A 27,208-nucleotide genomic window follows, 5' to 3' on the forward strand; every position below is an offset into this window, starting at 1 on the left:
ATCACGGACGAGCCCTCTATTTCTTTTTTACGGTGCATCTCATGGTTTATATATATCTGATTTTCTCAATTGGCTAGTTAATAGTATCAACTGAGTTTTGTTTTTGCCATACTCCCAATAGAATTTGTACATACTTATGAATCTTGCCTTCATCATTTTTCAATTGCCTTTCTTCTATTTATGCATGATTTACACATAGCTTTTGACAAGTCTTGGGTTTTATCGATCAGACAAGTCCAAACTCTGTAGCCATTTTTAAATCTTGTCACTGCACTATCCAAATAAGCACACAAAGAAAACTATCAATAGAATCCTACGGAAACATTTTAGTTGTTCTAAAAATAAGAGCATACTTATTCAAATTTCAACTGTATTGTGGTATATTAGGAAAACTGCAGGTTCCCTACTGTCTAGATAGCTTTGAATGTTTTAAAAGAATAGTCTCATTTTGAAACACAAAAAGTTCAAAAATGAAATTGCAAGGTTTTCTTTTGCCTTTCTTCTGTGTCTGGAAGCATGATTTGTACATTGCATATGACAAGTCTTTAGCTTCGTCCATGAGAGAAGTCCAAACTCTGTAGGCACTCACAAATCTTGTCCCTGCACTTTTCCTATATGCATACTTAGAAAACTATCTACTGGACCATAAGGAAATATTTTATTTATTTTACAAATTCATTTTTACATAAATGTGTATGGTGTTTTTAAAAACAAAAAGCTATTTTCTTTAAATCAATTGAAAAATCAATAGAAAAATGTTCAGGTAGGTGGCTTGTTGGTCTAGGGTTATGATTCTCGCTTAAGGTGCGAGAGGTCCCAAGTTCAAATCGTGATCGAACCCAAATTTTCAGATTCTTTGACATGGTTCCATTATCTTATTGAAGTCAATTTCCTGAGTAAATTCTTCAACTGAATATTATTTTTTAAAAACTCACAAAATAGATTGGATTTGCTTATTTGCACAATTGAATTTTGTTTTTTGTCAAACTGCTAAAATTATTTGTAATTACTTACCTGCACATAGCATGTGACATGTCTTGGGTTTTATCCATCAGAAAAACTCTGCTGGGCATCATAAAACTTTGCACAGCAATTTCTTCTGTGTCTGGAAGCATGATTTGTACATTGCATATGACAAGTCTTTAGCTTCATCTTTGAGAAAAGTCCAAACTCTGTAGGCACTCACAAATCTTGTCCCTGCACTTTTCCTATATGCATACTTAGAAAACTATCTACTGGACCATAAGGAAATATTTTATTTATTCTACAAATTCATTTTTACATAAATGTGTATGGTGTTTTTAAAAACAAAAAGCTATTTTCTTTAAATCAATTGAAAAACCAACAGAAAAATGTTCTGGTAGGTGGCTTGTTGGTCTAGGGTTATGATTCTCACTTAGGATGCGAGAGGTCCCAGGTTCAAATCGTGGATGAGCCCAAATTTTCAGATTCTTTGACATGGACTAATTGAAATCAATTTCCAGAGTGAATTTCAACTGAATGTTGTTTTTTTAAAACTCTCAAAATATATTGGATTTACTTATTTGCAGAATTGAATTTTGTTTTTTGTCAAACTGCTAATATTATTTGTAAGTACTTATCTGCACATAGCATGTGACATGTCTTGGGTTTTATCCATCAGAAAAACTCTGCTAGGCATCATAAAACTTTGCAGAGCAATTTCCAAGCAAGTATACTTAGAAAAATATTGACTATTAGGAAATATTTTATTTATGCTAATATTTCCTCCTTGTATACATTAGTGACTGCTTTAAAAGAATACCATTTTCACATAAAAACAGTTAAGAAATCAAATAAAACATGCTTACTTGATGACTCTATGATTCTCACTTTGAGTGCGAGAGGTCATGGGTTCAAATCCTGGATGAGCCCAACTTTTCAAATTCTTTGACATGGTTCCATTATCTTATTGAAGTCAATTTCCTGAGTGAATTTCAACTGAATGTTGTTTTTTCAAAACTCTCAATATAGATTGGATTTACTTATTTGCAGAATTGAATTTTGTTTTTTGTCAGACTGCTAAAATTATTTGTAAGTACTTATCTGAATAAAGAATGTGACATGTCTTGGGTTTTATCCATCAGAAAAACTCTGCTGGGCATCATAAAACTTTGCACAGCAATTTCCAAGTAAGTATACTTAGAAAAATATTGACTATTAGGAAATATATTACTTATGCTAATATTTCTACCTTGTATACATTAGTGACTGCTTTAAAATAATACAATTTTAACATAAAAACAGTTAAGAAATCATATAAAACATGCTTACTTGAAGATTCTATGACTCTCACTTTGGGTACGAGAGGTCCCCGGTTCAAATCCCGGACAAGCCCAAATTTTTAGATTCTTTGACATGGTTCCATTATCTTATTGAAGTCAATTTCCAGAGTGAATTTCAACTGAATGTTGTTTTTTCAAAACTCTCAAAATAGATTGGATTTACTTATTTGCAGAATTGAATTTTGTTTTTTGTCAAACTGCTAAAATTATTTGCAAGCACTTATCTGCACATAGCATGTGACGTGTCTTGGGTTTCATCCATCAGAAAAACTCTGCTGGGCATCATAATACATTGCACAGCAATTTCCAAGCAAGTATACTTGACTATTAGGAAATATTTTATTTATTCTAATATTTCCACCTTGTATACATTAGTGACTGCTTTAAAATAATACAATTTTCACATAAAAACAGTTAAGAAATCAAATAAAACATGCTTACTTGATGACTCTATGATTCTCACTTTGGGTGCGAGAGGTCACGGGTTCAAATCCCGGATGAGCCCAAATTTTTAGATTCTTTGACATGGTTCCATTATCTTATTGAAGTCAATTTCCAGAGTGAATTTCAACTGAATGTTGTTTTTTCAAAACTCTCAAAATAGATTGGATTTACTTATTTGCAGAATTGAATTTTGTTTTTTGTCAAACTGCTAAAATTATTTGTAAGTACTTATCTGCACATAGCATGTGACATGTCTTGGGTTTTATCCATCAGAAAAATTCTGCTGGGCATTATAAAACTTTGCACAGCAATTTCCAAGCAAGTATACTTAGAAAAATATTGACTATTAGGAAATATTTTATTTATGCTAATATTTCCTCCTTGTATACATTAGTGACTGCTTTAAAAGAATACCATTTTCATATAAAATAGTTAAGAAATCAAATAAAACAGACTTGTTTCAGTTGGCACATTGGTCTAGGGGTATGATTCTCGCTTTGGGTGCGAGAGGTCCCGGGTTCAAATCACGGACGAGCCCTCTATTTCTGTTTTACGGTGCATCTCATGGTTTATATATATCTGATTTTCTCAATTGGCTAAGTCAATAGTATCAACTGAGTTTTGTTTTTGCCATACTCCCAATGTACATACTTATGAATCTTGCCTTCATCATTTTTCAATTGCCTTTCTTCTATTTATGCATGATTTACACATAGCTTTTGACAAGTCTTGGTTTTTATCGATCAGACAAGTCCAAACTCTGTAGCCATTTTTAAATCTTGTCACTGCACTTTCCAAATAAGCATACAAAGAAAACTATCAATAGAATCCTACGGAAACATTTTAGTTGTTCTAAAAATAAGAGCATACTTATTCAAATTTCAACTGTATTGTGGTATATTAGGAAAACTGCAGGTTCCCTACTGTCTAGATAGCTTTGAATGTTTTAAAAGAATAGTCTCATTTTGAAACACAAAAAGTTCAAAAATGAAATTGCAAGGTTTTCTTTTGCCTTTCTTCTGTGTCTGGAAGCATGATTTGTACATTGCATATGACAAGTCTTTAGCTTCGTCCATGAGAGAAGTCCAAACTCTGTAGGCACTCACAAATCTTGTCCCTGCACTTTTCCTATATGCATACTTAGAAAACTATCTACTGGACCATAAGGAAATATTTTATTTATTTTACAAATTCATTTTTACATAAATGTGTATGGTGTTTTTAAAAACAAAAAGCTATTTTCTTTAAATCAATTGAAAAATCAATAGAAAAATGTTCAGGTAGGTGGCTTGTTGGTCTAGGGTTATGATTCTCACTTAGGGTGCGAGAGGTCCCAGGTTCAAATCGTGATCGAACCCAAATTTTCAGATTCTTTGACATGGTTCCATTATCTTATTGAAGTCAATTTCCTGAGTAAATTCTTCAACTGAATATTATTTTTTAAAAACTCACAAAATAGATTGGATTTGCTTATTTGCACAATTGAATTTTGTTTTTTGCCAAACTGCTAAAATTATTTGTAATTACTTACCTGCACATAGCATGTGACATGTCTTGGGTTTTATCCATCAGAAAAACTCTGCTGGGCATCATAAAACTTTGCACAGCAATTTCCAAGCAAGTGTACTTAGAAAAATATTGACTATTATTAAATATTTTATTTATGATAATATTTCCTCCTTGTATACATTAGTGACTGCTTTAAAAGAATACCATTTTCGTATAAAAACAGTTAAGAAATCAAATAAAACATGCTTACTTGATGATTCTATGACTCTCACTATGGGTGCGAGAGGTCCCAGGTTCAAATCCTGGATGAGCCCAACTTTTCAGATTTTTTGACATGGTTCCATTATCTTATTGAAGTCAATTTCCTGAGTGAATTTCAACTGAATGTTGTTTTTTCAAAACTCTCAAAATATATTGGATTTACTTATTTGCACAATTGAATTTTGCTTTTTGTCAAACTGCTAAAATTATTTGTAAGTACTTATTTGCACATAGCATGTGACATGTCTTGGGTTTTATCCATCAGAAAAACTCTGCTGGCATCATAAAACTTTGCACAGCAATTTCCAAGCAAGTATACTTCGAAAAATATTTACTATTAGGAAATATTTCATTTATTCTAATATTTCCACATTGTATACATTAGTGACTACTTTAAAATAATACAATTTTCACATAAAAACAGTTAAGAAATCAAATTAAACATGCTTACTTGATGACTCTATGATTCTCACTTTGGGTGCAAGAGGTCACGGGTTCAAATCCCGGACGAGCCCAAATTTTTAGATACTTTGACATGGTTCCATTATCTTATTGAAGTCAATTTCCAGAGTGAATTTCAACTGAATTTTGTTTTTTCAAAACTCTCAAAATAGATTGGATTTACTTATTTGCAATATTGAATTTTGATTTTTGTCAAACTGCTAAAATTATTTGTAAGTACTTATCTGCACATAGCATGTGACATGTCTTGGGTTTTATCCATTAGAAAAACTCTGCTGGGCATCATAAAACTTTGTACAGCAATTTCCAAGCAAGTATACTTAGAAAAATATTGACTATTAGGAAATATTTTATTTATGCTAATATTTCCTCCTTGTAAAGATTAGTGACTGCTTTAAAAGAATACCATTTTCACATAAAAACAGTTAAGAAATCAAATAAAACATGCTTTTTTCAGTTGGCTCGTTGGTCTAGGGGTATGATTCTCGCTTTGGGTGCGAGAGGTCCCGGGTTCAAATCCCGGACGAGCCTTCTATTTCTTATGTACGGTGCATCTCATGGTTAATATATATCTGATTTTCTCAATTGGCTAAGTCAATAGCATCAACTGAGTTTTGTTTTTGCCATACTCCCAATAGAATTTGTAAATACTTATGAATCTTGCCTTCATCATTTTTCAATTGCCTTTCTTCTATTTATGCATGATTTACACATAGCTTTTGACAAGTCTTGGGTTTTATCGATCAGACAAGTCCAAACTCTGTAGCCATTTTTAAATCTTGTCACTGCACTTTATAAATAAGCACACAAAGAAAACTATTAATAGAATCCTACGGAAACATTTTAGTTGTTCTAAAAATAAGAGCATACTTATTCAAATTTCAACTGTATTGTGGTATATTAGGAAAACTGCAGGTTCCCTACTGTCTAGATAGCTTTGAATGTTTTAAAAGAATAGTCTCATTTTGAAACACAAAAAGTTCAAAAATGAAATTGCAAGGTTGTCTTTTGCCTTTCTTCTTTGTCTGGAAGCATGATTTGTACATTGCATATGACAAGTCTTTAGCTTCGTCCATGAGAGAAGTCCAAACTCTGTAGGCAGTCACAAATCTTGTCCCTGCACTTTTCCTATATGCATACTTAGAAAACTATCTACTGGACCATAAGGAAATATTTTATTTATTTTACAAATTCACTTTTACATAAATGTGTATGGTGTTTTTAAAAACAAAAAGCTATTTTCTTTAAATCAATTGAAAAATCAATAGAAAAATGTTCAGGTAGGTGGCTTGTTGGTCTAGGGTTATGATTCTCGCTTAGGGTGCGAGAGGTCCCAGGTTCAAATCGTGATCGAACCCAAATTTTCAGATTCTTTGACATGGTTCCATTATCTTATTGAAGTCAATTTCCTGAGTAAATTCTTCAACTGAATATTATTTTTTAAAAACTCACAAAATAGATTGGATTTGCTTATTTGCACAATTGTATTTTGTTTTTTGTCAAACTGCTAAAATTATTTGTAATTACTTACCTGCACATAGCATGTGACATGTCTTGGGTTTTATCCATCAGAAAAACTCTGCTGGGCATCATAAAACTTTGCACAGCAATTTCCAAGCAAGTGTACTTAGAAAAATATTGACTATTAGGAAATATTTTATTTATGATAATATTTCCTCCTTGTATACATTAGTGACTGCTTTAAAAGAATACCATTTTCACATAAAAACAGTTAAGAAATCAAATAAAACATGCTTACTTGATGATTCTATGACTCTCACTTTGGGTGCGAGAGGTCCCTGGTTCAAATCCTGGACGAGCCCAACTTTTCAGATTTTTTGACATGGTTCCATTATCTTATTGATGTCAATTTCCTGTGAATTTCAACTGAATGTTGTTTTTTCAAAACTCTCAAAATAGATTGGATTTACTTATTTGCACAATTGAATTTTGCTTTTTGTCAAACTGCTAAAATTATTTGTAAGTACTTATCTGCACATAGCATGTGACATGTCTTGGGTTTTATCCATCAGAAAAACTCTGCTGGCATCATAAAACTTTGCACAGCAATTTCCAAGCAAGTATACTTCGAAAAATATTTACTATTAGGAAATATTTCATTTATTCTAATATTTCCACATTGTATACATTAGTGACTAATTTAAAATAATACAATTTTCACATAAAAACAGTTAAGAAATCAAATTAAACATGCTTACTTGATGACTCTATGATTCTCACTTTGGGTGCAAGAGGTCACGGGTTCAAATCCCGGACGAGCCCAAATTTTTAGATACTTTGACATGGTTCCATTATCTTATTGAAGTCAATTTGCAGAGTGAATTTCAACTGAAAAACTCTGCTGGGCATCATATAACTTTGCACAGCAATTTCCAAGCAAGTGTACTTAGAAAAATATTGACTATTAGGAAATATTTTATTTATGATAATATTTCCTCCTTGTATACATTAGTGACTGCTTTAAAAGAATACCATTTTCACATAAAAACAGTTAAGAAATCAAATAAAACATGCTTACTTGATGATTCTATGACTCTCACTTTGGGTGCGAGAGGTCCCTGGTTCAAATCCTGGACGAGCCCAACTTTTCAGATTTTTTGACATGGTTCCATTATCTTATTGATGTCAATTTCCTGAGTGAATTTCAACTGAATGTTGTTTTTTCAAAACTCTCAAAATAGATTGGATTTACTTATTTGCACAATTGAATTTTGCTTTTTGTCAAACTGCTAAAATTATTTGTAAGTACTTATCTGCACATAGCATGTGACATGTCTTGGGTTTTATCCATCAGAAAAACTCTGCTGGCATCATAAAACTTTGCACAGCAATTTCCAAGCAAGTATACTTCGAAAAATATTTACTATTAGGAAATATTTCATTTATTCTAATATTTCCACATTGTATACATTAGTGACTAATTTAAAATAATACAATTTTCACATAAAAACAGTTAAGAAATCAAATTAAACATGCTTACTTGATGACTCTATGATTCTCACTTTGGGTGCAAGAGGTCACGGGTTCAAATCCCGGACGAGCCCAAATTTTTAGATACTTTGACATGGTTCCATTATCTTATTGAAGTCAATTTCCAGAGTGAATTTCAACTGAATTTTGTTTTTTCAAAACTCTCAAAATAGATTGGATTTACTTATTTGCAGAATTGAATTTTGATTTTTGTCAAACTGCTAATATTATTTGTAAGTACTTATCTGCACATAGCATGTGACATGTCTTGGGTTTTATCCATTAGAAAAACTCTGCTGGGCATCATAAAACTTTGTACAGCAATTTCCAAGCAAGTATACTTAGAAAAATATTGACTATTAGGAAATATTTTATTTATGCTAATATTTCCTCCTTGTATACATTAGTGACTGCTTTAAAAGAATACCATTTTCATATAAAATAGTTAAGAAATCAAATAAAACAGACTTATTTCAGTTGGCACATTGGTCTAGGGGTATGATTCTCGCTTTGGGTGCGAGAGGTCCCGGGTTCAAATCACGGACGAGCCCTCTATTTCTTTTTTACGGTGCATCTCATGGTTTATATATATCTGATTTTCTCAATTGGCTAGTTAATAGTATCAACTGAGTTTTGTTTTTGCCATACTCCCAATAGAATTTGTACATACTTATGAATCTTGCCTTCATCATTTTTCAATTGCCTTTCTTCTATTTATGCATGATTTACACATAGCTTTTGACAAGTCTTGGGTTTTATCGATCAGACAAGTCCAAACTCTGTAGCCATTTTTAAATCTTGTCACTGCACTATCCAAATAAGCACACAAAGAAAACTATCAATAGAATCCTACGGAAACATTTTAGTTGTTCTAAAAATAAGAGCATACTTATTCAAATTTCAACTGTATTGTGGTATATTAGGAAAACTGCAGGTTCCCTACTGTCTAGATAGCTTTGAATGTTTTAAAAGAATAGTCTCATTTTGAAACACAAAAAGTTCAAAAATGAAATTGCAAGGTTTTCTTTTGCCTTTCTTCTGTGTCTGGAAGCATGATTTGTACATTGCATATGACAAGTCTTTAGCTTCGTCCATGAGAGAAGTCCAAACTCTGTAGGCACTCACAAATCTTGTCCCTGCACTTTTCCTATATGCATACTTAGAAAACTATCTACTGGACCATAAGGAAATATTTTATTTATTTTACAAATTCATTTTTACATAAATGTGTATGGTGTTTTTAAAAACAAAAAGCTATTTTCTTTAAATCAATTGAAAAATCAATAGAAAAATGTTCAGGTAGGTGGCTTGTTGGTCTAGGGTTATGATTCTCGCTTAAGGTGCGAGAGGTCCCAAGTTCAAATCGTGATCGAACCCAAATTTTCAGATTCTTTGACATGGTTCCATTATCTTATTGAAGTCAATTTCCTGAGTAAATTCTTCAACTGAATATTATTTTTTAAAAACTCACAAAATAGATTGGATTTGCTTATTTGCACAATTGAATTTTGTTTTTTGTCAAACTGCTAAAATTATTTGTAATTACTTACCTGCACATAGCATGTGACATGTCTTGGGTTTTATCCATCAGAAAAACTCTGCTGGGCATCATAAAACTTTGCACAGCAATTTCTTCTGTGTCTGGAAGCATGATTTGTACATTGCATATGACAAGTCTTTAGCTTCGTCTATGAGAAAAGTCCAAACTCTGTAGGCACTCACAAATCTTGTCCCTGCACTTTTCCTATATGCATACTTAGAAAACTATCTACTGGACCATAAGGAAATATTTTATTTATTCTACAAATTCATTTTTACATAAATGTGTATGGTGTTTTTAAAAACAAAAAGCTATTTTCTTTAAATCAATTGAAAAACCAACAGAAAAATGTTCTGGTAGGTGGCTTGTTGGTCTAGGGTTATGATTCTCACTTAGGATGCGAGAGGTCCCAGGTTCAAATCGTGGATGAGCCCAAATTTTCAGATTCTTTGACATGGACTAATTGAAATCAATTTCCAGAGTGAATTTCAACTGAATGTTGTTTTTTTAAAACTCTCAAAATATATTGGATTTACTTATTTGCAGAATTGAATTTTGTTTTTTGTCAAACTGCTAATATTATTTGTAAGTACTTATCTGCACATAGCATGTGACATGTCTTGGGTTTTATCCATCAGAAAAACTCTGCTAGGCATCATAAAACTTTGCAGAGCAATTTCCAAGCAAGTATACTTAGAAAAATATTGACTGTTAGGAAATATTTTATTTATGCTAATATTTTCTCCTTGTATACATTAGTGACTGCTTTAAAAGAATACCATTTTCACATAAAAACAGTTAAGAAATCAAATAAAACATGCTTACTTGATGACTCTATGATTCTCACTTTGAGTGCGAGAGGTCATGGGTTCAAATCCTGGATGAGCCCAACTTTTCAAATTCTTTGACATGGTTCCATTATCTTATTGAAGTCAATTTCCTGAGTGAATTTCAACTGAATGTTGTTTTTTCAAAACTCTCAATATAGATTGGATTTACTTATTTGCAGAATTGAATTTTGTTTTTTGTCAGACTGCTAAAATTATTTGTAAGTACTTATCTGAATAAAGAATGTGACATGTCTTGGGTTTTATCCATCAGAAAAACTCTGCTGGGCATCATAAAACTTTGCACAGCAATTTCCAAGTAAGTATACTTAGAAAAATATTGACTATTAGGAAATATATTACTTATGCTAATATTTCTACCTTGTATACATTAGTGACTGCTTTAAAATAATACAATTTTAACATAAAAACAGTTAAGAAATCATATAAAACATGCTTACTTGAAGATTCTATGACTCTCACTTTGGGTACGAGAGGTCCCCGGTTCAAATCCCGGACAAGCCCAAATTTTTAGATTCTTTGACATGGTTCCATTATCTTATTGAAGTAAATTTCCAGAGTGAATTTCAACTGAATGTTGTTTTTTCAAAACTCTCAAAATAGATTGGATTTACTTATTTGCAGAATTGAATTTTGTTTTTTGTCAAACTGCTAAAATTATTTGCAAGCACTTATCTGCACATAGCATGTGACGTGTCTTGGGTTTCATCCATCAGAAAAACTCTGCTGGGCATCATAATACATTGCACAGCAATTTCCAAGCAAGTATACTTGACTATTAGGAAATATTTTATTTATTCTAATATTTCCACCTTGTATACATTAGTGACTGCTTTAAAATAATACAATTTTCACATAAAAACAGTTAAGAAATCAAATAAAACATGCTTACTTGATGACTCTATGATTCTCACTTTGGGTGCGAGAGGTCACGGGTTCAAATCCCGGATGAGCCCAAATTTTTAGATTCTTTGACATGGTTCCATTATCTTATTGAAGTCAATTTCCAGAGTGAATTTCAACTGAATGTTGTTTTTTCAAAACTCTCAAAATAGATTGGATTTACTTATTTGCAGAATTGAATTTTGTTTTTTGTCAAACTGCTAAAATTATTTGTAAGTACTTATCTGCACATAGCATGTGACATGTCTTGGGTTTTATCCATCAGAAAAATTCTGCTGGGCATTATAAAACTTTGCACAGCAATTTCCAAGCAAGTATACTTAGAAAAATATTGACTATTAGGAAATATTTTATTTATGCTAATATTTCCTCCTTGTATACATTAGTGACTGCTTTAAAAGAATACCATTTTCATATAAAATAGTTAAGAAATCAAATAAAACAGACTTGTTTCAGTTGGCACATTGGTCTAGGGGTATGATTCTCGCTTTGGGTGCGAGAGGTCCCGGGTTCAAATCACGGACGAGCCCTCTATTTCTGTTTTACGGTGCATCTCATGGTTTATATATATCTGATTTTCTCAATTGGCTAAGTCAATAGTATCAACTGAGTTTTGTTTTTGCCATACTCCCAATGTACATACTTATGAATCTTGCCTTCATCATTTTTCAATTGCCTTTCTTCTATTTATGCATGATTTACACATAGCTTTTGACAAGTCTTGGTTTTTATCGATCAGACAAGTCCAAACTCTGTAGCCATTTTTAAATCTTGTCACTGCACTTTCCAAATAAGCATACAAAGAAAACTATCAATAGAATCCTACGGAAACATTTTAGTTGTTCTAAAAATAAGAGCATACTTATTCAAATTTCAACTGTATTGTGGTATATTAGGAAAACTGCAGGTTCCCTACTGTCTAGATAGCTTTGAATGTTTTAAAAGAATAGTCTCATTTTGAAACACAAAAAGTTCAAAAATGAAATTGCAAGGTTTTCTTTTGCCTTTCTTCTGTGTCTGGAAGCATGATTTGTACATTGCATATGACAAGTCTTTAGCTTCGTCCATGAGAGAAGTCCAAACTCTGTAGGCACTCACAAATCTTGTCCCTGCACTTTTCCTATATGCATACTTAGAAAACTATCTACTGGACCATAAGGAAATATTTTATTTATTTTACAAATTCATTTTTACATAAATGTGTATGGTGTTTTTAAAAACAAAAAGCTATTTTCTTTAAATCAATTGAAAAATCAATAGAAAAATGTTCAGGTAGGTGGCTTGTTGGTCTAGGGTTATGATTCTCACTTAGGGTGCGAGAGGTCCCAGGTTCAAATCGTGATCGAACCCAAATTTTCAGATTCTTTGACATGGTTCCATTATCTTATTGAAGTCAATTTCCTGAGTAAATTCTTCAACTGAATATTATTTTTTAAAAACTCACAAAATAGATTGGATTTGCTTATTTGCACAATTGAATTTTGTTTTTTGTCAAACTGCTAAAATTATTTGTAATTACTTACCTGCACATAGCATGTGACATGTCTTGGGTTTTATCCATCAGAAAAACTCTGCTGGGCATCATAAAACTTTGCACAGCAATTTCCAAGCAAGTGTACTTAGAAAAATATTGACTATTAGGAAATATTTTATTTATGATAATATTTCCTCCTTGTATACATTAGTGACTGCTTTAAAAGAATACCATTTTCGTATAAAAACAGTTAAGAAATCAAATAAAACATGCTTACTTGATGATTCTATGACTCTCACTATGGGTGCGAGAGGTCCTGGGTTCAAATCCTGGATGAGCCCAACTTTTCAGATTTTTTGACATGGTTCCATTATCTTATTGAAGTCAATTTCCTGAGTGAATTTCAACTGAATGTTGTTTTTTCAAAACTCTCAAAATATATTGGATTTACTTATTTGCACAATTGAATTTTGCTTTTTGTCAAACTGCTAAAATTATTTGTAAGTACTTATTTGCACATAGCATGTGACATGTCTTGGGTTTTATCCATCAGAAAAACTCTGCTGGCATCATAAAACTTTGCACAGCAATTTCCAAGCAAGTATACTTCGAAAAATATTTACTATTAGGAAATATTTCATTTATTCTAATATTTCCACATTGTATACATTAGTGACTACTTTAAAATAATACAATTTTCACATAAAAACAGTTAAGAAATCAAATTAAACATGCTTACTTGATGACTCTATGATTCTCACTTTGGGTGCAAGAGGTCACGGGTTCAAATCCTGGACGAGCCCAAATTTTTAGATACTTTGACATGGTTCCATTATCTTATTGAAGTCAATTTCCAGAGTGAATTTCAACTGAATTTTGTTTTTTCAAAACTCTCAAAATAGATTGGATTTACTTATTTGCAGAATTGAATTTTGATTTTTGTCAAACTGCTAAAATTATTTGTAAGTACTTATCTGTACATAGCATGTGTCATGTCTTGGGTTTTATCCATTAGAAAAACTCTGCTGGGCATCATAAAACTTTGTACAGCAATTTCCAAGCAAGTATACTTAGAAAAATATTGACTATTAGGAAATATTTTATTTATGCTAATATTTCCTCCTTGTATACATTAGTGACTGCTTTAAAAGAATTCCATTTTCACATAAAAACAGTTAAGAAATCACATAAAACAGGCTTTTTTCAGTTGGCTCGTTGGTCTAGGGGTATGATTCTCGCTTTGGGTGCGAGAGGTCCCGGGTTCAAATCCCGGACGAGCCTTCTATTTCTTATGTACGGTGCATCTCATGGTTAATATATATCTGATTTTCTCAATTGGCTAAGTCAATAGCATCAACTGAGTTTTGTTTTTGCCATACTCCCAATAGAATTTGTAAATACTTATGAATCTTGCCTTCATCATTTTTCAATTGCCTTTCTTCTATTTATGCATGATTTACACATAGCTTTTGACAAGTCTTGGGTTTTATCGATCAGACAAGTCCAAACTCTGTAGCCATTTTTAAATCTTGTCACTGCACTTTCCAAATAAGCACACAAAGAAAACTATTAATAGAATCCTATGGAAACATTTTAGTTGTTCTAAAAATAAGAGCATACTTATTCAAATTTCAACTGTATTGTGGTATATTAGGAAAACTGCAGGTTCCCTACTGTCTAGATAGCTTTGAATGTTTTAAAAGAATAGTCTCATTTTGAAACACAAAAAGTTCAAAAATGAAATTGCAAGGTTGTCTTTTGCCTTTCTTCTGTGTCTGGAAGCATGATTTGTACATTGCATATGACAAGTCTTTAGCTTCGTCCATGAGAGAAGTCCAAACTCTGTAGGCAGTCACAAATCTTGTCCCTGCACTTTTCCTATATGCATACTTAGAAAACTATCTACTGGACCATAAGGAAATATTTTATTTATTTTACAAATTCACTTTTACATAAATGTGTATGGTGTTTTTAAAAACAAAAAGCTATTTTCTTTAAATCAATTGAAAAATCAATAGAAAAATGTTCAGGTAGGTGGCTTGTTGGTCTAGGGTTATGATTCTCGCTTAGGGTGCGAGAGGTCCCAGGTTCAAATCGTGATCGAACCCAAATTTTCAGATTCTTTGACATGGTTCCATTATCTTATTGAAGTCAATTTCCTGAGTAAATTCTTCAACTGAATATTATTTTTTAAAAACTCACAAAATAGATTGGATTTGCTTATTTGCACAATTGTATTTTGTTTTTTGTCAAACTGCTAAAATTATTTGTAATTACTTACCTGCACACAGCATGTGACATGTCTTGGGTTTTATCCATCAGAAAAACTCTGCTGGGCATCATAAAACTTTGCACAGCAATTTCCAAGCAAGTGTACTTAGAAAAATATTGACTATTAGGAAATATTTTATTTATGATAATATTTCCTCCTTGTATACATTAGTGACTGCTTTAAAAGAATACAATTTTCACATAAAAACAGTTAAGAAATCAAATAAAACATGCTTACTTGATGATTCTATGACTCTCACTTTGGGTGCGAGAGGTCCCTGGTTCAAATCCTGGACGAGCCCAACTTTTCAGATTTTTTGACATGGTTCCATTATCTTATTGATGTCAATTTCCTGAGTGAATTTCAACTGAATGTTGTTTTTTCAAAACTCTCAAAATAGATTGGATTTACTTATTTGCACAATTGAATTTTGCTTTTTGTCAAACTGCTAAAATTATATGTAAGTACTTATCTGCACATAGCATGTGACATGTCTTGGGTTTTATCCATCAGAAAAACTCTGCTGGCATCATAAAACTTTGCACAGCAATTTCCAAGCAAGTATACTTCGAAAAATATTTACTATTAGGAAATATTTCATTTATTCTAATATTTCCACATTGTATACATTAGTGACTAATTTAAAATAATACAATTTTCACATAAAAACAGTTAAGAAATCAAATTAAACATGCTTACTTGATGACTCTATGATTCTCACTTTGGGTGCAAGAGGTCACGGGTTCAAATCCCGGACGAGCCCAAATTTTTAGATACTTTGACATGGTTCCATTATCTTATTGAAGTCAATTTCCAGAGTGAATTTCAACTGAAAAACTCTGCTGGGCATCATAAAACTTTGCACAGCAATTTCCAAGCAAGTGTACTTAGAAAAATATTGACTATTAGGAAATATTTTATTTATGATAATATTTCCTCCTTGTATACATTAGTGACTGCTTTAAAAGAATACCATTTTCACATAAAAACAGTTAAGAAATCAAATAAAACATGCTTACTTGATGATTCTATGACTCTCACTTTGGGTGCGAGAGGTCCCTGGTTCAAATCCTGGACGAGCCCAACTTTTCAGATTTTTTGACATGGTTCCATTATCTTATTGATGTCAATTTCCTGAGTGAATTTCAACTGAATGTTGTTTTTTTCAAAACTCTCAAAATAGATTGGATTTACTTATTTGCACAATTGAATTTTGCTTTTTGTCAAACTGCTAAAATTATTTGTAAGTACTTATCTGCACATAGCATGTGACATGTCTTGGGTTTTATCCATCAGAAAAACTCTGCTGGCATCATAAAACTTTGCACAGCAATTTCCAAGCAAGTATACTTCGAAAAATATTTACTATTAGGAAATATTTCATTTATTCTAATATTTCCACATTGTATACATTAGTGACTAATTTAAAATAATACAATTTTCACATAAAAACAGTTAAGAAATCAAATTAAACATGCTTACTTGATGACTCTATGATTCTCACTTTGGGTGCAAGAGGTCATTGGTTCAAATCCCGGACGAGCCCAAATTTTTAGATACTTTGACATGGTTCCATTATCTTATTGAAGTCAATTTCCAGAGTGAATTTCAACTGAATTTTGTTTTTTCAAAACTCTCAAAATAGATTGGATTTACTTATTTGCAGAATTGAATTTTGATCTTTGTCAAACTGCTAAAATTATTTGTAAGTACTTATCTGCACATAGCATGTGACATGTCTTGGGTTTTATCCATTAGAAAAACTCTGCTGGGCATCATAAAACTTTGTACAGCAATTTCCAAGCAAGTATACTTAGAAAAATATTGACTATTAGGAAATATTTTATTTATGCTAATATTTCCTCCTTGTATACATTAGTGACTGCTTTAAAAGAATACCATTTTCATATAAAATAGTTAAGAAATCAAATAAAACAGACTTATTTCAGTTGGCACATTGGTCTAGGGGTATGATTCTCGCTTTGGGTGCGAGAGGTCCCGGGTTCAAATCACGGACGAGCCCTCTATTTCTTTTTTACGGTGCATCTCATGGTTTATATATATCTGATTTTCTCAATTGGCTAGTTAATAGTATCAACTGAGTTTTGTTTTTGCCATACTCCCAATAGAATTTGTACATACTTATGAATCTTGCCTTCATCATTTTTCAATTGCCTTTCTTCTATTTATGCATGATTTACACATAGCTTTTGACAAGTCTTGGGTTTTATCGATCAGACAAGTCCAAACTCTGTAGCCATTTTTAAATCTTGTCACTGCACTATCCAAATAAGCACACAAAGAAAACTATCAATAGAATCCTACGGAAACATTTTAGTTGTTCTAAAAATAAGAGCATACTTATTCAAATTTCAACTGTATTGTGGTATATTAGGAAAACTGCAGGTTCCCTACTGTCTAGATAGCTTTGAATGTTTTAAAAGAATAGTCTCATTTTGAAACACAAAAAGTTCAAAAATGAAATTGCAAGGTTTTCTTTTGCCTTTCTTCTGTGTCTGGAAGCATGATTTGTACATTGCATATGACAAGTCTTTAGCTTCGTCCATGAGAGAAGTCCAAACTCTGTAGGCACTCACAAATCTTGTCCCTGCACTTTTCCTATATGCATACTTAGAAAACTATCTACTGGACCATAAGGAAATATTTTATTTATTTTACAAATTCATTTTTACATAAATGTGTATGGTGTTTTTAAAAACAAAAAGCTATTTTCTTTAAATCAATTGAAAAATCAATAGAAAAATGTTCAGGTAGGTGGCTTGTTGGTCTAGGGTTATGATTCTCGCTTAAGGTGCGAGAGGTCCCAAGTTCAAATCGTGATCGAACCCAAATTTTCAGATTCTTTGACATGGTTCCATTATCTTATTGAAGTCAATTTCCTGAGTAAATTCTTCAACTGAATATTATTTTTTAAAAACTCACAAAATAGATTGGATTTGCTTATTTGCACAATTGAATTTTGTTTTTTGTCAAACTGCTAAAATTATTTGTAATTACTTACCTGCACATAGCATGTGACATGTCTTGGGTTTTATCCATCAGAACAACTCTGCTGGGCATCATAAAACTTTGCACAGCAATTTCTTCTGTGTCTGGAAGCATGATTTGTACATTGCATATGACAAGTCTTTAGCTTCGTCTATGAGAAAAGTCCAAACTCTGTAGGCACTCACAAATCTTGTCCCTGCACTTTTCCTATATGCATACTTAGAAAACTATCTACTGGACCATAAGGAAATATTTTATTTATTCTACAAATTCATTTTTACATAAATGTGTATGGTGTTTTTAAAAACAAAAAGCTATTTTCTTTAAATCAATTGAAAAACCAACAGAAAAATGTTCTGGTAGGTGGCTTGTTGGTCTAGGGTTATGATTCTCACTTAGGATGCGAGAGGTCCCAGGTTCAAATCGTGGATGAGCCCAAATTTTCAGATTCTTTGACATGGACTAATTGAAATCAATTTCCAGAGTGAATTTCAACTGAATGTTGTTTTTTTAAAACTCTCAAAATATATTGGATTTACTTATTTGCAGAATTGAATTTTGTTTTTTGTCAAACTGCTAATATTATTTGTAAGTACTTATCTGCACATAGCATGTGACATGTCTTGGGTTTTATCCATCAGAAAAACTCTGCTAGGCATCATAAAACTTTGCAGAGCAATTTCCAAGCAAGTATACTTAGAAAAATATTGACTATTAGGAAATATTTTATTTATGCTAATATTTCCTCCTTGTATACATTAGTGACTGCTTTAAAAGAATACCATTTTCACATAAAAACAGTTAAGAAATCAAATAAAACATGCTTACTTGATGACTCTATGATTCTCACTTTGAGTGCGAGAGGTCATGGGTTCAAATCCTGGATGAGCCCAACTTTTCAAATTCTTTGACATGGTTCCATTATCTTATTGAAGTCAATTTCCTGAGTGAATTTCAACTGAATGTTGTTTTTTCAAAACTCTCAATATAGATTGGATTTACTTATTTGCAGAATTGAATTTTGTTTTTTGTCAGACTGCTAAAATTATTTGTAAGTACTTATCTGAATAAAGAATGTGACATGTCTTGGGTTTTATCCATCAGAAAAACTCTGCTGGGCATCATAAAACTTTGCACAGCAATTTCCAAGTAAGTATACTTAGAAAAATATTGACTATTAGGAAATATATTACTTATGCTAATATTTCTACCTTGTATACATTAGTGACTGCTTTAAAATAATACAATTTTAACATAAAAACAGTTAAGAAATCATATAAAACATGCTTACTTGAAGATTCTATGACTCTCACTTTGGGTACGAGAGGTCCCCGGTTCAAATCCCGGACAAGCCCAAATTTTTAGATTCTTTGACATGGTTCCATTATCTTATTGAAGTCAATTTCCAGAGTGAATTTCAACTGAATGTTGTTTTTTCAAAACTCTCAAAATAGATTGGATTTACTTATTTGCAGAATTGAATTTTGTTTTTTGTCAAACTGCTAAAATTATTTGCAAGCACTTATCTGCACATAGCATGTGACGTGTCTTGGGTTTCATCCATCAGAAAAACTCTGCTGGGCATCATAATACATTGCACAGCAATTTCCAAGCAAGTATACTTGACTATTAGGAAATATTTTATTTATTCTAATATTTCCACCTTGTATACATTAGTGACTGCTTTAAAATAATACAATTTTCACATAAAAACAGTTAAGAAATCAAATAAAACATGCTTACTTGATGACTCTATGATTCTCACTTTGGGTGCGAGAGGTCACGGGTTCAAATCCCGGATGAGCCCAAATTTTTAGATTCTTTGACATGGTTCCATTATCTTATTGAAGTCAATTTCCAGAGTGAATTTCAACTGAATGTTGTTTTTTCAAAACTCTCAAAATAGATTGGATTTACTTATTTGCAGAATTGAATTTTGTTTTTTGTCAAACTGCTAAAATTATTTGTAAGTACTTATCTGCACATAGCATGTGACATGTCTTGGGTTTTATCCATCAGAAAAATTCTGCTGGGCATTATAAAACTTTGCACAGCAATTTCCAAGCAAGTATACTTAGAAAAATATTGACTATTAGGAAATATTTTATTTATGCTAATATTTCCTCCTTGTATACATTAGTGACTGCTTTAAAAGAATACCATTTTCATATAAAATAGTTAAGAAATCAAATAAAACAGACTTGTTTCAGTTGGCACATTGGTCTAGGGGTATGATTCTCGCCTTGGGTGCGAGAGGTCCCGGGTTCAAATCACGGACGAGAGGTCCCGGGTTCAAATCACGGACGAGCCCTCTGTTTTACGGTGCATCTCATGGTTTATATATATCTGATTTTCTCAATTGGCTAAGTCAATAGTATCAACTGAGTTTTGTTTTTGCCATACTCCCAATGTACATACTTATGAATCTTGCCTTCATCATTTTTCAATTGCCTTTCTTCTATTTATGCATGATTTACACATAGCTTTTGACAAGTCTTGGTTTTTATCGATCAGACAAGTCCAAACTCTGTAGCCATTTTTAAATCTTGTCACTGCACTTTCCAAATAAGCATACAAAGAAAACTATCAATAGAATCCTACGGAAACATTTTAGTTGTTCTAAAAATAAGAGCATACTTATTCAAATTTCAACTGTATTGTGGTATATTAGGAAAACTGCAGGTTCCCTACTGTCTAGATAGCTTTGAATGTTTTAAAAGAATAGACTCATTTTGAAACACAAAAAGTTCAAAAATGAAATTGCAAGGTTTTCTATTGCCTTTCTTCTGTGTCTGGAAGCATGATTTGTACATTGCATATGACAAGTCTTTAGCTTCGTCCATGAGAGAAGTCCAAACTCTGTAGGCACTCACAAATCTTGTCCCTGCACTTTTCCTATATGCATACTTAGAAAACTATCTACTGGACCATAAGGAAATATTTTATTTATTTTACAAATTCATTTTTACATAAATGTGTATGGTGTTTTTAAAAACAAAAAGCTATTTTCTTTAAATCAATTGAAAAATCAATAGAAAAATGTTCAGGTAGGTGGCTTGTTGGTCTAGGGTTATGATTCTCACTTAGGGTGCGAGAGGTCCCAGGTTCAAATCGTGATCGAACCCAAATTTTCAGATTCTTTGACATGGTTCCATTATCTTATTGAAGTCAATTTCCTGAGTAAATTCTTCAACTGAATATTATTTTTTAAAAACTCACAAAATAGATTGGATTTGCTTATTTGCACAATTGAATTTTGTTTTTTGTCAAACTGCTAAAATTATTTGTAATTACTTACCTGCACATAGCATGTGACATGTCTTGGGTTTTATCCATCAGAACAACTCTGCTGGGCATCATAAAACTTTGCACAGCAATTTCTTCTGTGTCTGGAAGCATGATTTGTACATTGCATATGACAAGTCTTTAGCTTCGTCTATGAGAAAAGTCCAAACTCTGTAGGCACTCACAAATCTTGTCCCTGCACTTTTCCTATATGCATACTTAGAAAACTATCTACTGGACCATAAGGAAATATTTTATTTATTCTACAAATTCATTTTTACATAAATGTGTATGGTGTTTTTAAAAACAAAAAGCTATTTTCTTTAAATCAATTGAAAAACCAACAGAAAAATGTTCTGGTAGGTGGCTTGTTGGTCTAGGGTTATGATTCTCACTTAGGATGCGAGAGGTCCCAGGTTCAAATCGTGGATGAGCCCAAATTTTCAGATTCTTTGACATGGACTAATTGAAATCAATTTCCAGAGTGAATTTCAACTGAATGTTGTTTTTTTAAAACTCTCAAAATATATTGGATTTACTTATTTGCAGAATTGAATTTTGTTTTTTGTCAAACTGCTAATATTATTTGTAAGTACTTTTCTGCACATAGCATGTGACATGTCTTGGGTTTTATCCATCAGAAAAACTCTGCTAGGCATCATAAAACTTTGCAGAGCAATTTCCAAGCAAGTATACTTAGAAAAATATTGACTATTAGGAAATATTTTATTTATGCTAATATTTCCTCCTTGTATACATTAGTGACTGCTTTAAAAGAATACCATTTTCACATAAAAACAGTTAAGAAATCAAATAAAACATGCTTACTTGATGACTCTATGATTCTCACTTTGAGTGCGAGAGGTCATGGGTTCAAATCCTGGATGAGCCCAACTTTTCAAATTCTTTGACATGGTTCCATTATCTTATTGAAGTCAATTTCCTGAGTGAATTTCAACTGAATGTTGTTTTTTCAAAACTCTCAATATAGATTGGATTTACTTATTTGCAGAATTGAATTTTGTTTTTTGTCAGACTGCTAAAATTATTTGTAAGTACTTATCTGAATAAAGAATGTGACATGTCTTGGGTTTTATCCATCAGAAAAACTCTGCTGGGCATCATAAAACTTTGCACAGCAATTTCCAAGTAAGTATACTTAGAAAAATATTGACTATTAGGAAATATATTACTTATGCTAATATTTCTACCTTGTATACATTAGTGACTGCTTTAAAATAATACAATTTTAACATAAAAACAGTTAAGAAATCATATAAAACATGCTTACTTGAAGATTCTATGACTCTCACTTTGGGTACGAGAGGTCCCCGGTTCAAATCCCGGACAAGCCCAAATTTTTAGATTCTTTGACATGGTTCCATTATCTTATTGAAGTCAATTTCCAGAGTGAATTTCAACTGAATGTTGTTTTTTCAAAACTCTCAAAATAGATTGGATTTACTTATTTGCAGAATTGAATTTTGTTTTTTGTCAAACTGCTAAAATTATTTGCAAGCACTTATCTGCACATAGCATGTGACGTGTCTTGGGTTTCATCCATCAGAAAAACTCTGCTGGGCATCATAATACATTGCACAGCAATTTCCAAGCAAGTATACTTGACTATTAGGAAATATTTTATTTATTCTAATATTTCCACCTTGTATACATTAGTGACTGCTTTAAAATAATACAATTTTCACATAAAAACAGTTAAGAAATCAAATAAAACATGCTTACTTGATGACTCTATGATTCTCACTTTGGGTGCGAGAGGTCACGGGTTCAAATCCCGGAAGAGCCCAAATTTTTAGATTCTTTGACATGGTTCCATTATCTTATTGAAGTCAATTTCCAGAGTGAATTTCAACTGAATGTTGTTTTTTCAAAACTCTCAAAATAGATTGGATTTACTTATTTGCAGAATTGAATTTTGTTTTTTGTCAAACTGCTAAAATTATTTGTAAGTACTTATCTGCACATAGCATGTGACATGTCTTGGGTTTTATCCATCAGAAAAATTCTGCTGCGCATTATAAAACTTTGCACAGCAATTTCCAAGCAAGTATACTTAGAAAAATATTGACTATTAGGAAATATTTTATTTATGCTAATATTTCCTCCTTGTATACATTAGTGACTGCTTTAAAAGAATACCATTTTCATATAAAATAGTTAAGAAATCAAATAAAACAGACTTGTTTCAGTTGGCACATTGGTCTAGGGGTATGATTCTCGCTTTGGGTGCGAGAGGTCCCGGGTTCAAATCACGGACGAGAGGTCCCGGGTTCAAATCACGGACGAGCCCTCTGTTTTACGGTGCATCTCATGGTTTATATATATCTGATTTTCTCAATTGGCTAAGTCAATAGTATCAACTGAGTTTTGTTTTTGCCATACTCCCAATGTACATACTTATGAATCTTGCCTTCATCATTTTTCAATTGCCTTTCTTCTATTTATGCATGATTTACACATAGCTTTTGACAAGTCTTGGTTTTTATCGATCAGACAAGTCCAAACTCTGTAGCCATTTTTAAATCTTGTCACTGCACTTTCCAAATAAGCATACAAAGAAAACTATCAATAGAATCCTACGGAAACATTTTAGTTGTTCTAAAAATAAGAGCATACTTATTCAAATTTCAACTGTATTGTGGTATATTAGGAAAACTGCAGGTTCCCTACTGTCTAGATAGCTTTGAATGTTTTAAAAGAATAGACTCATTTTGAAACACAAAAAGTTCAAAAATGAAATTGCAAGGTTTTCTTTTGCCTTTCTTCTGTGTCTGGAAGCATGATTTGTACATTGCATATGACAAGTCTTTAGCTTCGTCCATGAGAGAAGTCCAAACTCTGTAGGCACTCACAAATCTTGTCCCTGCACTTTTCCTATATGCATACTTAGAAAACTATCTACTGGACCATAAGGAAATATTTTATTTATTTTACAAATTCATTTTTACATAAATGTGTATGGTGTTTTTAAAAACAAAAAGCTATTTTCTTTAAATCAATTGAAAAATCAATAGAAAAATGTTCAGGTAGGTGGCTTGTTGGTCTAGGGTTATGATTCTCACTTAGGGTGCGAGAGGTCCCAGGTTCAAATCGTGATCGAACCCAAATTTTCAGATTCTTTGACATGGTTCCATTATCTTATTGAAGTCAATTTCCTGAGTAAATTCTTCAACTGAATATTATTTTTTAAAAACTCACAAAATAGATTGGATTTGCTTATTTGCACAATTGAATTTTGCTTTTTGTCAAACTGCTAAAATTATTTGTAATTACTTACCTGCACATAGCATGTGACATGTCTTGGGTTTTATCCATCAGAAAAACTCTGCTGGGCATCATAAAACTTTGCACAGCAATTTCCAAGCAAGTGTACTTAGAAAAATATTGACTATTAGGAAATATTTTATTTATGATAATATTTCCTCCTTGTATACATTAGTGACTGCTTTAAAAGAATACCATTTTCGTATAAAAACAGTTAAGAAATCAAATAAAACATGCTTACTTGATGATTCTATGACTCTCACTATGGGTGCGAGAGGTCCCAGGTTCAAATCCTGGATGAGCCCAACTTTTCAGATTTTTTGACATGGTTCCATTATCTTATTGAAGTCAATTTCCTGAGTGAATTTCAACTGAATGTTGTTTTTTCAAAACTCTCAAAATATATTGGATTTACTTATTTGCACAATTGAATTTTGCTTTTTGTCAAACTGCTAAAATTATTTGTAAGTACTTATTTGCACATAGCATGTGACATGTCTTGGGTTTTATCCATCAGAAAAACTCTGCTGGCATCAGAAAACTTTGCACAGCAATTTCCAAGCAAGTATACTTCGAAAAATATTTACTATTAGGAAATATTTCATTTATTCTAATATTTCCACATTGTATACATTAGTGACTACTTTAAAATAATACAATTTTCACATAAAAACAGTTAAGAAATCAAATTAAACATGCTTACTTGATGACTCTATGATTCTCACTTTGGGTGCAAGAGGTCACGGGTTCAAATCCCGGACGAGCCCAAATTTTTAGATACTTTGACATGGTTCCATTATCTTATTGAAGTCAATTTCCAGAGTGAATTTCAACTGAATTTTGTTTTTTCAAAACTCTCAAAATAGATTGGATTTACTTATTTGCAGAATTGAATTTTGATTTTTGTCAAACTGCTAAAATTATTTGTAAGTACTTATCTGCACATAGCATGTGACATGTCTTGGGTTTTATCCATTAGAAAAACTCTGCTGGGCATCATAAAACTTTGTACAGCAATTTCCAAGCAAGTATACTTAGAAAAATATTGACTATTAGGAAATATTTTATTTATGCTAATATTTCCTCCTTGTAAAGATTAGTGACTGCTTTAAAAGAATACCATTTTCACATAAAAACAGTTAAGAAATCAAATAAAACAGGCTTTTTTCAGTTGGCTCGTTGGTCTAGGGGTATGATTCTCGCTTTGGGTGCGAGAGGTCCCGGGTTCAAATCCCGGACGAGCCTTCTATTTCTTATGTACGGTGCATCTCATGGTTAATATATATCTAATTTTCTCAATTGGCTAAGTCAATAGCATCAACTGAGTTTTGTTTTTGCCATACTCCCAATAGAATTTGTAAATACTTATGAATCTTGCCTTCATCATTTTTCAATTGCCTTTCTTCTATTTATGCATGATTTACACATAGCTTTTGACAAGTCTTGGGTTTTATCGATCAGACAAGTCCAAACTCTGTAGCCATTTTTAAATCTTGTCACTGCACTTTATAAATAAGCACACAAAGAAAACTATTAATAGAATCCTACGGAAACATTTTAGTTGTTCTAAAAATAAGAGCATACTTATTCAAATTTCAACTGTATTGTGGTATATTAGGAAAACTGCAGGTTCCCTACTGTCTAGATAGCTTTGAATGTTTTAAAAGAATAGTCTCATTTTGAAACACAAAAAGTTCAAAAATGAAATTGCAAGGTTTTCTTTTGCCTTTCTTCTGTGTCTGGAAGCATGATTTGTACATTGCATATGACAAGTCTTTAGCTTCGTCCATGAGAGAAGTCCAAACTCTGTAGGCACTCACAAATCTTGTCCCTGCACTTTTCCTATATGCATACTTAGAAAACTATCTACTGGACCATAAGGAAATATTTTATTTATTTTACAAATTCACTTTTACATAAATGTGTATGGTGTTTTTAAAAACAAAAAGCTATTTTCTTTAAATCAATTGAAAAATCAATAGAAAAATGTTCAGGTAGGTGGCTTGTTGGTCTAGGGTTATGATTCTCGCTTAGGGTGCGAGAGGTCCCAGGTTCAAATTGTGATCGAACCCAAATTTTCAGATTCTTTGACATGGTTCCATTATCTTATTGAAGTCAATTTCCTGAGTAAATTCTTCAACTGAATGTTATTTTTTAAAAACTCACAAAATAGATTGGATTTGCTTATTTGCACAATTGTATTTTGTTTTTTGTCAAACTTCTAAAATTATTTGTAATTACTTACCTTCACATAGCATGTGACATGTCTTGGGTTTTATCCATCAGAAAAACTCTGCTGGGCATCATAAAACTTTGCACAGCAATTTCCAAGCAAGTGTACTTAGAAAAATATTGACTATTAGGAAATATTTTATTTATGATAATATTTCCTCCTTGTATACATTAGTGACTGCTTTAAAAGAATAACATTTTCGTATAAAAACAGTTAAGAAATCAAATAAAACATGCTTACTTGATGATTCTATGACTCTCACTATGGGTGCGAGAGGTCCCGGGTTCAAATCCTGGATGAGCCCAACTTTTCAGATTTTTTGACATGGTTCCATTATCTTATTGAAGTCAATTTCCTGAGTGAATTTCAACTGAATGTTGTTTTTTCAA

The 27,208-nt window shown here is 32.0% G+C and overlaps 3 non-coding genes across 3 annotated transcripts; all 3 read left to right on the plus strand.

Annotated features, from left to right (window-relative positions):
* Nucleotides 1-5,438: 5,438 nt before the first annotated feature.
* Nucleotides 5,439-5,510, plus strand: TRNAP-UGG (transfer RNA proline (anticodon UGG)). The gene has a single exon. It is a non-coding gene; the product is annotated as a tRNA-Pro (tRNA).
* An 8,434-nt stretch (nt 5,511-13,944) lies between these two features.
* Nucleotides 13,945-14,016, plus strand: TRNAP-UGG (transfer RNA proline (anticodon UGG)). Its single transcript has one exon. It is a non-coding gene; the product is annotated as a tRNA-Pro (tRNA).
* An 11,743-nt stretch (nt 14,017-25,759) lies between these two features.
* TRNAP-UGG (transfer RNA proline (anticodon UGG)) lies at nt 25,760-25,831 on the plus strand. Its single transcript has one exon. It is a non-coding gene; the product is annotated as a tRNA-Pro (tRNA).
* The last annotated feature ends 1,377 nt before the right edge of the window (nt 25,832-27,208 follow it).

Source organism: Taudactylus pleione, unplaced genomic scaffold, assembly GCF_031769625.1.
Source record: "Taudactylus pleione unplaced genomic scaffold, aTauple2 ptg000317l, whole genome shotgun sequence".
Taxonomy (NCBI): domain Eukaryota; kingdom Metazoa; phylum Chordata; class Amphibia; order Anura; family Myobatrachidae; genus Taudactylus; species Taudactylus pleione.